The sequence below is a fragment of the Arachis stenosperma genome, chromosome 4, assembly GCF_014773155.1.
Source record: "Arachis stenosperma cultivar V10309 chromosome 4, arast.V10309.gnm1.PFL2, whole genome shotgun sequence".
Classification (NCBI taxonomy): domain Eukaryota; kingdom Viridiplantae; phylum Streptophyta; class Magnoliopsida; order Fabales; family Fabaceae; genus Arachis; species Arachis stenosperma.
This window is the reverse complement of record NC_080380.1, coordinates 39,439,075-39,454,318: the sequence shown is the minus strand read 5'-3', so window position 1 is coordinate 39,454,318 and position 15,244 is coordinate 39,439,075.

Genomic DNA, 15,244 nt, shown 5'->3' with positions numbered 1-15,244 from the left:
GTATTAAGAATTTACCAGGATCTTGTTTCTTTTGAGTTAAAGTTTGCTGAACCCAGGTATTCAGTTTATTAATGAGCAATGGAGGTTCATTCTCCCAAGTCTAATTACCAAATAGCTTGGTATTCAGCTTCATGATTGCTCCTAAATACTGGGCAACTTGCCCTTCAATAATGTCTTCATCTTCTTCAGAAGATGAATAGTCATCAGAGCTCATGAATGGTAAAAGAAAGGTCAAAGGAATCTCTATGGTCTCTATATGAGCCTCAGATTCCTTTGGTTTCTCATTGGGGTACTTCTTAATGGCCAGTGGACGTTCCCTGAGGTCTTCCTTACTGGGAATCACTACCTTTTCATTCTCTCCAGGTTCGGCCATCTTGGTCACAGTTATGGCCTTGCACTCTCTTTTGGGATTCTCTTATGTATTGCTTGGAAAAGTGCTAGGAGGAGTTTCAGTAACCCTTTTACTCAGCTGACCTACTTGTGCCTCCAAGTTTCTGATGGAGGACTTTGTTTCATTCATGAAACTGAGAGTGGCCTTAGATAGATCAGAGACTATATTTGCTAAGCTAGACGGGTTCTGCTCAGAATTCTCTGTCGATTGCTGAGAGGATGATGGAAAAGGCTTGCCATTGCTAAACCTGTTTCTTCCACTATTATTATTGTTAAAGCCTTGTTAAGGCTTTTGTTGATCCTTCCATGAAAAATTTGGATGATTTCTCCATGAGGGATTATAGGTGTTTTCATAGGCTTCACCCATGTAATTCACCTCTGCCATTGCAAGGTTCTCAGGATCATAAGCTTCTTCTTCAGAAGATGCTTCTTTAGTACTGCCGGATGCATTTTGCAATCCATTTAGATTCTGAGAAATCATATTGACTTGATGAGTCAATATTTTGTTCTGAGCCAATGGCATTCAGAGTATCAATCTCAAGAACTTCTTTCTTCTGAGTCATCCCACTATTCACAAGATTTCTTTCAAAAGTGTACATGAACTGGTTATTTGCAACCATTTCAATGCGTTCCTGAGCTTCTGCAGACGTTTCTTTAGGTGAATAGATCCACCTGCAGAATGGTCCAATGACATTTTAGATAATTCAGACAGACCATCATAGAATATATCCAGGATGGTCCATTCTGAAAGCATGTCAGAAGGACACTTTTTGGTCAGTTGCTTGTATCTTTTCCAAGCTTCATAGAGGGATTCACCTTCTTTCTGCCTGAAGGTTTGAACATCCACTCTAAGCTTGCTCAGCTTTTGAGGAGGAAAGAATTTAGCCCAGAAAGCATTGACCAGCTTGTCTCAAGAGTTCAGGCTTTTTCTAGGTTGAGAGTCCAACCATATCCTAGCGATGTCTCTTACAGCAAAGGGGAAAAGCATAAGTATGTAAACCTCGGGATCAACTCCATTGGTCTTAACAATATCACAGATCTGCAAGAATTCAGTTAAGAATTAAAAAGGATCTTCTGATGGAAGTCCATGAAACTTTCAATTCTGTTGCATTAGAGAAACTAATTGAAGCTTAAGCTCAAAGTTGTTTGCTCCAATGGCAGAAATTGAGATGCTTCTTCCATAGAAGTTGGAAGTTGGTGCAGTATAGTCACTAAGCATCTTCCTTGCATCTCTAGCATTGTTGTTGGGTTCAGCTGCCATGTCTGCTTCTTTTTCAAAATTTTTTGTAAGGTCCTCTCCGGAGTGTTGTGCTTTAGCTTCTCTTAGCTTCCTCTTCAGAGTCCTTTCAGGTTCAGGATCAGCTTCAACAAGAATGTCCTTATCCTTGTTCCTACTCATATGAAAAAGAAGAGAACAAAGGGAGTAATGGAATCCTCTATGTCACAGTATAAAGATTCCTTTATGTGAGTATAAGAATAGAAGAATAGAAGAATGAGAAGAGAGAGGAAATGAGTAATTCGAACAGAGAGAAGAGAGAGGGGTTCGAATTATGAGTAGAAGAGAAGTGTTAGCAATTAAATAAAATAAATAGAAAGAGATGAGAGAGAGAGTATTCAAATTTTAAGAAGAGGAAAAAGAAAATATTTTTATTTTTATTTAACTAATTAAGTTAGTTTCAAAAATATTAAAAGAAATGAAATAAAATTAAAATTTAAAATAATTAGTTAATTAAAAAGATTTTTAAAAAATGGTTAGTGATTTTTGAAAATTAGAAGTGGAAAATTAGTTAGGTGGTTTTAAAAAAGATAAGAAATAGTAAATTTTTAAAATTAAAATAAACAAGTCAAGTAGTTAGTTGAAAAAAATTTGAAAATAAATTTTGAAAAGATAAGAAGTTAGAAAAAGATTTTGAAATTAAAATTTTAAAAAGATATGATTGAAATTTATTTTGAAAAAGAATTGAAAAAGAAATTAAAAAGATTTGATTTTTAAAATTAAAGTTGGTGACTTGACTAACAAGAAACTAAAAGATATGATTCTAGAATTTAAAAATTGAACCTTTCTTAACAAGAAAGTAACAAACTTGAAATTCTTGAATTAAAATATTAATTATTAGTAAAGTTTTCAAAAATATGAAATAAAAATAAGAAAAAGATTTTGAAAAATTAGTTTTAAAATTTTCGAAAACATTAAAAGAAAAATGAAAAATATTTTGAAAAATTTTAAGAATGAAATTCGAAAATCATAAAAAAATGAAAAAGAATTGATTTTGAAAAAGATTTGAAAAGATAAAATTTTTAATTTGAAATTTTGACTTGACTAATAAGAAACAACTAAATTTTAAAAAATTTTGACTAAGTATACTCAAAATTTCGAAAATTATGAGAAGAACAAGGAAAAGATTTTTTTTACTTTTGAATTTTTAATGAGGAGAGAGAAAATTAAAACAACAAAATGAAACAAAAATAAAAATTTAAGATCAAAACAAATAATGCATGCAAGAACACTTTGAATGTCAAGATGAACACCAAGACCACTTTGAAGATCATGATGAACATCAAGAACATATTTTTAAAAATTTTTAGGAAAAGAAAGACATGCAGGACACCAAACTTAAGAACTTTTGTACAAGGGACACTAACCATTCGAAAATGCACCAGAAAAACAAGAAGAGACACAAAACAAGAAAAATTAAAGATCAAACAAGGAAAATAATCAACAACAACTTGAAGCTCAAAGAAGAACACAATGCATGAATTTTCGAAAATCTAAGAAAAATTAAAAACATGCAGTTGACACCAAACTTAAAATTTGACACTAGACTTAAACAAGAAACACAAATTTTTTTTTGGTTTTTATGATTTTATTAAAATATTTTTTAAAAAAAAAACTTTTTGAAAAGAAAATAAAGGTTGAAACAAGAAAGAAGGTTACCTAATCTAAGCAACAAGATGAACCGTCAGTTGTCCAGACTCGAACAATCCCTAGCAACGGCGCAAAAAACTTGGTGCACGGAATTGTGATCACACTTTTCACAACTCCGGTACAACTAACCAGCAAGTGCACTGGGTCGTCCAAGTAATAAAACCTTACGCAAGTAAGGGTCGATCCCACGGAGATTGCCGGCTTAAAGCAAGCTGTGGTCATCCTGTAAATCTTAGTCAGGCGGATTCAATTGGTTATGAGTTTTGATAATTGAAAGATAAATAAAACGTAAATTAAAATAAAGATACGTATGTAATTTATTGGTGGGAAATTTCAGATAAGCGTTTGGAGATGCTTTGTTACTTCTGAACCTCTACTTTCCTATTGTCTTCATCCAACCGTGCGTGCTCCCTTCCATGGCAAGCTGTATGTTGGTGGATCACCGTTGTCAATGGCTACCATCCGTCCTCTCAGTGAAAATGGTCCAGCTATGGTTTCTATACGGCTAATCAACTGTCAGATTTCTCGTCTCGGATGAAAAATACCAGGCATAGTTACCGCACGGCTAATCATTTGTCGGTTCTCAATTGTGCCGGAATAGGATCTCTCTATCCTTTTGCACACTGTCACTGCGTCCAACAGTCGTGAGTTTGAAGCTCGTCACAGTCATCCCATCCCAGATCCTACTCGGAATACCACAGACAAGGTTTAGACTTTTCGGATCACGGGAATGCTGCCAATTGGTTCTAGCCTATACCACGAAGGTTCTAATCTCACGGATTCGAATGCTCTGTTGTCAGGAGAGGCGAGTCAAATCCGTGGATCAGAGACCCAAGAGACTATACTCCAGCTGTCGTCCAATGACTACGTTGAACATTATGTAGACCGCTTGTGGTTGTCAGGCACGCGGATCTTGGCTAAGCGAGTAACGAAGATAGTGGGTGATTGTCATGGGTCACCCCTTCATTTTGACTTAACTGAATTAAGTACGAGAGTATATCTTGGAGAAGAAGTAAGTGTGAATTGAAAGAGAAATAATAGTACTTGCATTAATTCATGAAGAACAGCAGAGCTCCACACCTTAATCTATGAGGTGTAGAAACTCCACCGTTGGAAAATACATAAGAGAAAAAGGTCTAGGCATGGCCGAATAGCCAGCCTCCCAAATGTGAAAAATGGCATAAGATGATACGAATACAATAGTAAAAAGTGCTATTTATACTAAACTAGTTACTAAGGATTACAGAAAATAAGTAACTAAGTGCAGATAGTGCAGAAATCCACTTTCGGGGCCCACTTGGTGTGTGTTTGGCCTTAGCATTGAACTTTACACATGCATAGGCCTTTTCTAGAGTTAAACGCCAGCTTGGATGCCAGTTTGGGCGTTTAACTCCAGTTCTGGTGCCAATTCCGGCATTTTATGCCAGAAAAGGGTCTCTAACTGACGTTTAAATGCCAGTTTGGGCCATCAAATCTCGGGCAAAGTATAAACTATTATACATTGCTAGAAAGCCCAAGATGTTAGCTTTCCAGCCCAATTGAGAACGCACCAATTGGACTTCTGTATCTCCAGAAAAACGTGTTTGAGTGCATGGAGGTTAGAATCCAACAGCATCTACAGTCCTTTCTCAGCCTCTGAATCAGATTTTTGTTCAGGTCCCTCAACTTCAGCCAGAAAATACCTGAAATTACAAAAAAAACACACAAACTCATAGTAAAGTCTAGAAATGTGATTTTTGCATAAAAACTAATAAAAATATAATAAAAAGTAACTAAAATATACTAAAAACTATGTAAAAATAATGCCAAAAAGCGTATAAATTATCCGCTCATCAATCATCATCATCATCATCATCGTTATAGTTGTCGTCTTTTTCTTATATATCGTCGTTATCGTTATCGTCATTATTGTTATTGTTATTGTTGAATTTTTGCAATGTTGATGATGATGTCTGATCCAAAATTGATTTTGGATGTGTTTCTATTCATGATTCAATCTTGTTTATGTGCTTATTTTCGAACTAAGTTTATGTGTCGCAATCATTATGTAATTTCGGTTCACTTTTGAGTTAATAATGCCGCAATTGTTATATAATTTCGATTCATTTATGAGTTAATTATATTGCAGTCCATTATGTAATTTCAATTCATTTCTGAGTGGATTAAGGTGCATTTGGACTTGTTGTCCTGCACAATTCAATACACTTTCTCCTCTTTCTGCTCATCTTCTACTGCTTCTTCTTCTTCTTTTTCATCTTTTTCTTCTTTATCTTCACCTTCTTATTTTATTTTCTCAAAATTCTTTTTGATTTATTCTCTTGAGAGGAATAAAACCAAGAAAAAAAGAGAAGGATATATCAAGCAAAAAAGAAGAAGAAACATGTTAATGATGTTGTTTGATCCAAAATTGATTTTGGATGTATTTTTGTTCATGATTCGGTCTTGTTTGTGTGTTTATTTTTTAACTAAGTTTATGTGTCGTAATCATTATGTAATTTCGGTTCATTTCTGTGTTAGTTGTGTCACAATTGTATTTCGGTTCATTTCTGAGTTAATTATGTTGCAACCGTTATATAATTTTGATTCATTTTTGAGCGAATTAAGATGCATTTGGGCTCGTTGTCCTGCACAATTCAAAACTCTTTCTCTTCACCTTCTACTACAATAACAGTAATAATAGCAGCAACAAAAGAATGACAATGAGAAAAAAAATACACGAAGAAGAAGAAGAAGGAGAAGGAGAAGAAAAAGGCGGAGGAGAAGGAGGAGGAGAAGAAATGCGAAGAAGAAGATGATGACGACAACGACGATAACATAGCGCGTGAACGTAAAAGATTTGATTGGTATGCATGTGTAATCACGTTCTTTTTAATGAGAGTGGTTTTTGTCGGTGTTAGATCTATTTAGTTAGACTTAGATGACAATATTACTTAGATGTATCGCAAATCTATATAATAATATTAACACTGGAGGTTCCAATCATTCTCCATGCCGAGGCTTGATCAGGATACAAGATTCACCTTGTTTGAATTTAAGAGCTCTCTTTGCATGATGTATTTTGACCAGAGACTTACTACAATGTGGGTGATGGAAAATTATGGAGTTGGAAAATCTTGGATTCTCACTTTCAATTTTTCTATACCTTCCAGTATTGATCATCATTTATTTCGTCCACCTCGAATTAATTCTTCCACAATCCTATTTTAGTTACAAGATTGCATTGCCTACCATGAATGTGAAAATCAAGAATGTAAGATCTTTTAGATTCTTTGCTTTGATTATAAGTTAATACGTGTTCAGGAGGATATTTTTGTTATTTTAGAGATAAGAGATAAAATGGTAATCTTATCATGTTCAAGGATATGAATACTAGAAGAATTATACTATGTCGGTCATGGACATCAAGGAGAATAAGAGTTCGTCTCAAAAATAGTGGTGTTAAAATGATAGCAACACATAAGGCCCATTGGGTTAAGCAAGGACAGCAAGAAGGGCAAGAATGACCTTTAATTCGAATTTAATTTGTTAGAATTAAATTTGAATAGTTGTTAAGGTTGTCAAAAGATTTGATTTGGTTTTGTTTTGCTTAGTAGTATTTTTAGGTGTTTTAAATTTAAATCAAATCTGATTTGATCTAATCTAATAAGATTACATATGATTTAAATTGGTTACCATATCTTTAGGATTTTAAATTTAAATCAAATCTGATCTAATCCAATAAGATCAAATCTTATTTAAATTAGTTATCTTATCTTTAGGAGATTTAGATTAAGTTATCTTATCTTTTAGGCTAATCTATTAGGGGTCTATTTTAAACACTTTTGTGAGTCTTTCTAAACAACTTTTGATGAATAAAATTTTTTAGTTGCTTTATGCACGTTTTTATTGTGTGATTAAGTAAGGTGAGTGATTTGTTTTGCTTGTTGCATGAAGAAGATTGAAGGATCTAACACTAAGGTAATTCTATATGTTAGTCTCTTTTCACTTTCATTCCTCTGATCTAGGCTATCAAGGATAGATTCTTTGAAAGTCTAGTAGAAAAAACTTTTCCTATGGCCTAGATTGCTAAGAACAGATTTTTTGGAGGTCTAATAGAAAAACCCTTTTGGTGAACTAAGTTGCTAAGAACATATTTTTTAGAGGTCTAGTAGAAAAAAACTTTTATTTTTTATGTTTTTGCTGTGTCTTTTCTTGTCCCTTCCAATTTTGCCCATTGTCCTTTCTTATCTTTTTATCTTTCGTTCTAACTTTCTGTTCATCTGGTATCAGTTACCAGTCGTAGGTAAATTCTTATTTATTTACACGTTCTACGATTCTTGTTGAATCTCTTTAATTGTTTTTCTCTTCAATTTCAGCAAATTTACTTTGGAGTTAAAAAAAGAGTCTGAAAGAAAAAAAGGATTCCAAAAAAAGTCACAAAAAAATCAATTATACAATTTTCTATCTGTTTTTTCAAGCTTCTTCAATAAAAAGAATCATAAATTTTTCAGCTTTGTTTTAACTTTCCAGAATTACTTTGGATTCTAATTAGGATTCAAATTTTTTTAGTTTCTATCACCTTAGTGTCACTCATTATTTTCTTTCCTTTGTCACATACTTTGATTGTATTCTTGTCAAGTTGAAAGTCGCTTTCATTCAGATTATCTTTGTTTAGTGTCTCAATTTTTTATTTTTTAAAGTGCAACTTATTAAAGCAATCAAAGAATAAAAAAAAGAGTGGTGAGTTCAAAAGAGGATAAAAAGCTACAAATAGTGCAAATACGAGTTATAGACGTGAGAAGAACATTGTGAGGTATACTTTTATCCTTTTTTCATGTTTTCAAATAAAAAACAATGAGGATGAAGGATTGTGATAGTGATGATAAAGGAATTTTATATGCGAGAAAGATTTTTAGGTTGTAAATTTCTGTATTTAAAGAGAGGAATAATCCTAAATCTTATTTTGAATGGAAAATAAATGTAGAGTCAATTTTTGCACATTACATCCTTTCAGAGAAAAAGAAGGTTCGACTTGTAGAAGCCAAATTTTCTGACAATGTTCGTATGTGGTGGAATGAGTTAGGAAGATCTAGAAGAAGATATAGAAAAATACTAATTTGCAACTGGGAGAAGATGAAGAAAATCATGAGAAACCAATTGTGCCATCATCATACCACACGAGGAACCGGTTTGTGCCATCATCATACCACAACGAGTTTTTTTAAAAAATATTGTATGTTGCAATAAGATTCACAATCAATGAAAGAGTACCACAAGGAGTTTCTGTATTTGATAGACAAGGCTAATATTAAAAGAAGTCTTGAGGTTTTTTTGGGACAATTTTTGTTTGGATTAAACAAAAAAATTGCAAATAAGGTTAAACTTCACCATTATACAACGATGAAGGATTTAGTCTACTCGGCTATTGAAGTGGAGAAGCAGCATCAATTTATGACAACTTGATTTTCTTCGGACTCCAATTCTATACAGGGTTCTAAAGGAGAAAAATGTAAGGATAAGACAAAATTCAAAATTCCTGATTTCATGAAGAATATTATAGATCGATATAAGAAGGCAAGTTCTTCTATGCATCTCTTTATTTCTTCTTCAAAGTCAAAGATGAAAGAATTTGTTGATATGCTGTAAATGGAGATGTGTCCTTGAAGGATTCAAAAGTGCAGAATTTCGCAATTGGCTCCTTGGAATATGAGCAATTTGAAAAACAGGAGAAAAAAAACTAAGAAAAAGAATGAGTGTTTGAGTCAAAAGAATCATTATTTGATTAAAAGCGAAAGTTGAAAGAAAAGAGGAGAATAGTGAAAGAGAGGAGTTAATGAGCGAAAAAAAATTGAGAACAATAAACACACTTGTGAGAGAGACCAACATTCTAGCTTAGACAAGAGTGGGTTAATATCATTAAATTTTAAAGAGTTTTTAATTTCTCATATATCTAACTATGAAATTCTAAGTATTTTTGTGTCAATTTTTCAAGATTTTTCAGATTCACAGATTCACATGTGAATCATGGAGGCATTAATATGGATGGAAATGAAGAAAGACAACTAATTTCAAATTTTGAACACAGTAATGAGAACATGATTGCTAATATGCATTGTCTATAGGGTATGATTTATCATAATTTTTACTCTTAAATTCTTAGTATTTGATTATATGAAGAATTTTTATTTAACTAAATCTGATTTTTGTTCTATATCTGTTGCTTGTGAGAATATTGATCTAAAATGTCATAGTGGAACAAAAAGAATGTCAAATATGTTATCTATATATTTTTGTTGGCTTCATAGATATAGGAGTGTTGATGAATTTTATTCTGATTTTATTGCATGTAAAAAAAATTAAATCTCAAACTTTTTTGAATATATTATACACTCCTTTGCTTATTCCTACTCATACATGGATGGATATTTATATGGATTTTCTACTTAGTTTGTCTAGAGTTACAAAACATAAATATATCATTAATTTTTCTGCGGATAGATTTCATATGATGATATTTTTAATTACAAATCAAAATATTAAAGATTCCACACACATTGTTGAGTTATTTCCATAAGAGTTTGTTTTTGTTTTAATTTATGCTAGTTGTTTGGATGAGCATATCTTGCATAATAAACCTGTTTCAAATAATTCTGTGTGAGACATGGAACATCCTCATAATTCTGATATTTCTAACTCTGTTGGGTGTTATTCTTTTTAATCTCTGAATGTTTTTAAGTCTTTGATTATTTTAGAATTATTATTTTTGTCTCTGAGTAATGGTGTTATTTTAGATAGTAAAAGTAAGGTTGAAAAGATTGAATTTATACGCACATGAGGGATATAGTCATAATTCAGTGGATAAAGAAGAACCATCAAATTATGGTATTTAATCTCAGTGATTGGATTTGAATTCTTTGGAGGGAAGAAGAGCTTCTCATTCAGAGAAAAACGACACTTGTTGCTGAAAAAGATGGTTCATTCCAAGTGTTGGGAATTATCAAGGACAATTCTAGCAAGAATAATTTTCTTGGTAGATATTATGGTTCAATTGTGTTTAATGTATCTAATTTTTCTCCTTTTGATATATATGTAGATTCGAGGACAAATCTTGTTGAAAGAGAGGATGATACGTGTTCAGGAGGACATTTTTATCATTTTAGGGATAAAGAACAGAATGGTAATATTGTCATATTCAAGTATCTGAATACTAGAAAAATTATACTATATCTTGGACATCGAAGAGACAAAGAATTCATCTAAAAAAAAGTGGTGCTGAAATGACGACAACTTATAAGACCCATTGAGTTAAGCGAGGACAACAAGAAGTTCAAGAATGAGCTTCAAGTTCATTGGGAATTCAAGTTCATTGGAAATATATAAATTTGAATTTAGTTTGGTAGAATTAAATTTAAATTGTTGTTAGGGTTATCGAAAGATTTGATTTGGTTTTGCTTTGGTTAGTAGTATATTTAGGTGTTTTAAAGTTAAATCAAATATGATTTAAATTGGTTAACATATCTTTAATATTTTAAATTTAAATCAAATTTGATATAATCCAATAAGATCAAATTTGATTTAAATTAGTTATCTTATTTTTAGGAGATTTAGATTAAATTATCTTATTTTATTTTTAGACTAATCTGTTAGAAATCTATTTAAACACTTTTGTGAGTCTTTCTAAACCATTTTTTATGAAAATTTTTTTTAGTTGCTTAATGTATGTTTTTATCGTGTAATTAAGTGAGGTGAATGATTTATTTCACTTATTGCATGAAGAAGATTGAAAGATCCAATACTAAAATAATTCTTTGTGTTAGTCTCTTTTTAAAATTTGATCCCTCTCATTTAAGTTGTTAATGACAAATTTTTTAAGGATCCCGCTAGGGAGACAATGAAATATCTATACAATATATACAATGGGCTATTTATATAGTCTAAATTAAATTAAAAATAACAATAAATCCCATTTACTCTACTTTCTATCCCTAAATCAAATTACCCCCAATTTACCATTGTTGACCATCCATTACCCTAACCCTCAAACACGTCACTGTCGCTCACCAGCCCCCTTCGCCGCATCACTGTCGCTGGTTACCAACCCCTCCTCCGTGCACCCGCCATTCTCGCGACCCGCATCAGCTCCGACGAGAACTGCATCGGCGACCCCTATTCGCTGCCATACACCATCGCTGGCAGCATCCACATCGCACCGTCGGCGCTGAACTACCAGACCGCTGCCTTGTTTTCCAACCTTGCACATCCGTCACCGCCGACCCACCCAGCATCGCCCAGTCTTTGCGCTTGTACGCCGTGGCTGGAAGCATCCCCGTGGCATGGTTCGCAGCTGAGGATCCACGCCTTGTGTCGCCGCCTGCCGTGGACCATTCACCGGGACCAGCACGAACATCATAACCAGACCGTCGCCGACCATCCACGGTAAGTGGGTTAGTTTCTTCGTTCCGTAATTCATTATTGCTGTTGCATCTTGTTCTAGAGATAGATTATGTTGCTGGGATGGTTAATTCTACATGGTGAAAATGCAATAGGTGCAGTTTTAGTATCCTGGAGCATGTGGGATGAGAAATTGGTTGAGATTGTTGCAATTGATTTAACTTTAGCGGGAATGGTTTTAAAATTTTGGTATTCTTGATCATGATATTGAAACAACTGCTTGACTTAATTGTTTCCTATTTTCAGATAAGCTGATTTGGTAAAAGTTGGATAATTTAGTGATTTAGCCTAGTTTTGGATTAGGTGTAAGGGTCTCTCTTTTGTTGTTATTCTTATTTTAGCTTTCCTTTTGATCAGTTATTTTAATTTAAAAAAACTGGTTTGATTTTCTGGGCTTGTTGATTTATGTTATTTATAATGAATTGTAATCATATTTTGTATCATGGCCTTAATATAATGAAGATGGAAATGATGAATGAAATGAGATATTTAGATGAAACAATTATGGTGGTGATTGGTTTTTGTGATGATCAGCTTTTCTTGGACTGACATAAAACGGTTTTTTGGGAAAGAAAAGAAAATCACTTGTGTTTAATATGCATCCTCTTCTCCTAGTTCAAGACGTAATTTTTAAAGAATGTGTAAGAGAATTTTTTTTGGTGGCTTGTCCTACGCTTGTTCAAAACTTAAGATATGTAACACAGCATTTGAATTAATTATTCAGTTGATTTTCTTAAGTTGTCAGGTTTTGAATTTGCAGGATGTATTTAGAATTATCTAATGAATTAAAGAAATAAAGACTATTATATATATATATATCAAGTTCAGCTTCAATTTTTTTTGGTTGAAAAACCATGTACATATCTCTAATTTAATCTTCTTCTTGTTCCATTCAAAAAGTAAAAGCATGCTCCTTTTTTTTATTATTATTTTTGCTCTAATCACTATGATAGTAAATCATTCACTGAATAGGGTTCACCCGGTTCATTTTTCTTGTATATGATAGCTTTCTTTTTGGGGAAGGGGAAAAATGTTTTTTTCTTTTTACTATTGAGTTGCTGAGTTCTGTATGGCTTTTTTTCCAACTCTGGAAAGAATAGTTAAAAACTGCCATAGCACTATATAAAGCCTTTCTAACTATTATGATTTTTGGTCTGTTTTTTTTTTATTTTCCTTGCTTGCTACACTAATGCTTAGATTTTGAAAAGTTGTAATTGATGTTCCATTTTTTAATTGATGTTCCATTTTTATTTTATTTGAAGAAGTCCAAGCTAGAAGTTCACTATCACACATACGACTTACTTTAATTTTTATTATGAACATATCACATAAAGATATTAATTTTCTTATATTTGGTGTTAAATAAGTTTATTTAATTATAGAACATTTGGTCCCTAGAGCGTACTCCGAATTCGGATATTCATTTTTGGATCGACGTGGTACGGATGGTTACTTCAATAAATACCTGGATGGTTGAGTTACATTTATTACCCTACTGTTTAGGTGTGCCATGTTATTGCTTTGTGTGAATCTAATTTACCTTTATGGTTGTTGTGTTTATAATTGGAGGAGTCGGTCTCTCAGACCACTTAAATTCTTGCTGTGGAAGTCCTTTCTCTTAATGGCTCTTATGATTATTTTTTGTATTAGCATCTGTAATGACTATAAGGTTTTTTGCTCATGTTCTTATAATCTTCCTTTGTTGGTTACAAACTGAATAGAAACTTGCATTGGATTTCAGAAGAACTAGCACGAGGAAGTTAGATCACCATTCACGGCACCTAGTATGAGGACATTGATACAACATGCCGAAGATTTACTAAATGGGAGGAAGAACAAAGGGAGGAAGAAGTAGCATAATAGGGTTTGACTACTGTGAATTTAATTACCTTAAGTTATATAAATTACTTACCGCTTAGTGTCTTAGGGATTTATTTATGATGCTTTTGGAGGACTTGTTTTCAGTGGATACCTTTTTTTTTAAACTTCTGTGAATCTGTTGGTGTACAGTTGTTCAGGCATGGCACACCTCCGAGTGAGTCAAAATGACCATCTATTTTGTTTATGAAAGTAACCATCCAGTTACATACTGAACCGAATACCCGGTTTGTTATGTCTTAGAATAGAGATATCTCTTTCATATTTTCAGATTTGACTTGAATCTGTTATGATTTTGGACAACATGATCAGTGTTCATGACACAAGATCCAATGATTCCTTTAGAATGCATGCTACAGGTAGTATGAGTTGAATAACACGAAAAATAACCATTTACGAATACTTTAAAAGTGAACATCCAATATCATATAGAAACGAACATCCAACATAAATATGTAAAAATAACAATGTAATTATTTTCTAAAACGACCAGCTATATACCAAAAGACTATGTTAAATAACAATCTGAAACTTGTAACAAATTGGATAACCATGATAATTAGATCCAACATCACCATCAAGCATCAAATAAAACTAAGAATCCAAAAATAACCATCCACGTTCACAACAAAAGTGAACATCCGATCACGTACAAAATGAACATCCAATGTATCTCAAATAATGATAACTATGTATTCACTATCTAAAATGACCCGCTACGTGCCGAATGACTAGTTAGTATAGCATAAAGTAATTTACAACAAATTTACTAACCTTACTTGTAAGATAAAGAATAACTATCATGTCTAATCATATATATATATAATTCATTGAAATTAATCAAGTAAAATGGTTCATTCCAGCCAAAGTAAAATGGTTCATTGAAATAAATCAAGTATAGATTCTTGCAACAACTGCATACAAACCTGAAAACTATATCTTTATAACATAATCCCACCCTCTTCATCTATGCTTGATAATAAATGAATATGAATCAAAACCATATATACATCGAGATGAAAAATAAACGCAAGCACACCCATGTCCAACATATTCTAACTTTTGTTAAACGAGGTTAACAAAGACAAAAAAGATTGTTACAATCACACCTAAACTAAACAACAAAAAATAAAATGTAACAAATTAGCATGATCATGTTCCCTCTTTCATCTTGGATCCATTGTTATGTCAAATACCTTCTCTTGAGGTGGCTCTCCATTCTGCTGGTTTGGTATTAAATTCTTTGGCTGCACTTTTTTTGTATCATTGCTAGGTTTTTTACCTAAGAAATGGCTAGCAAAATAGCACTGAAACATAAGATGATGACAATACATACATGCTTAATCCAATCTGACAAAGTAGCACTGAAAAGAAGTGTCTAAACTTTGCTAACATCTTGTACCTTACCTGTAAAAATCAAGGACCATTGTTATACTAAAAAAAATGAAGTTACAAAGTAAAAAATCAAATACTGGCATGGAACATCAGTGGCCTCAAATAATTTATAAATTATAGATTTAAAAAAATGAAATTTAGCCAAAGAGGCAAAAACCAAACTAAATACTTAGAATTAATTCCACATCTTCAACAAAACACATTCTGAGCATCTCATTAGCCTCA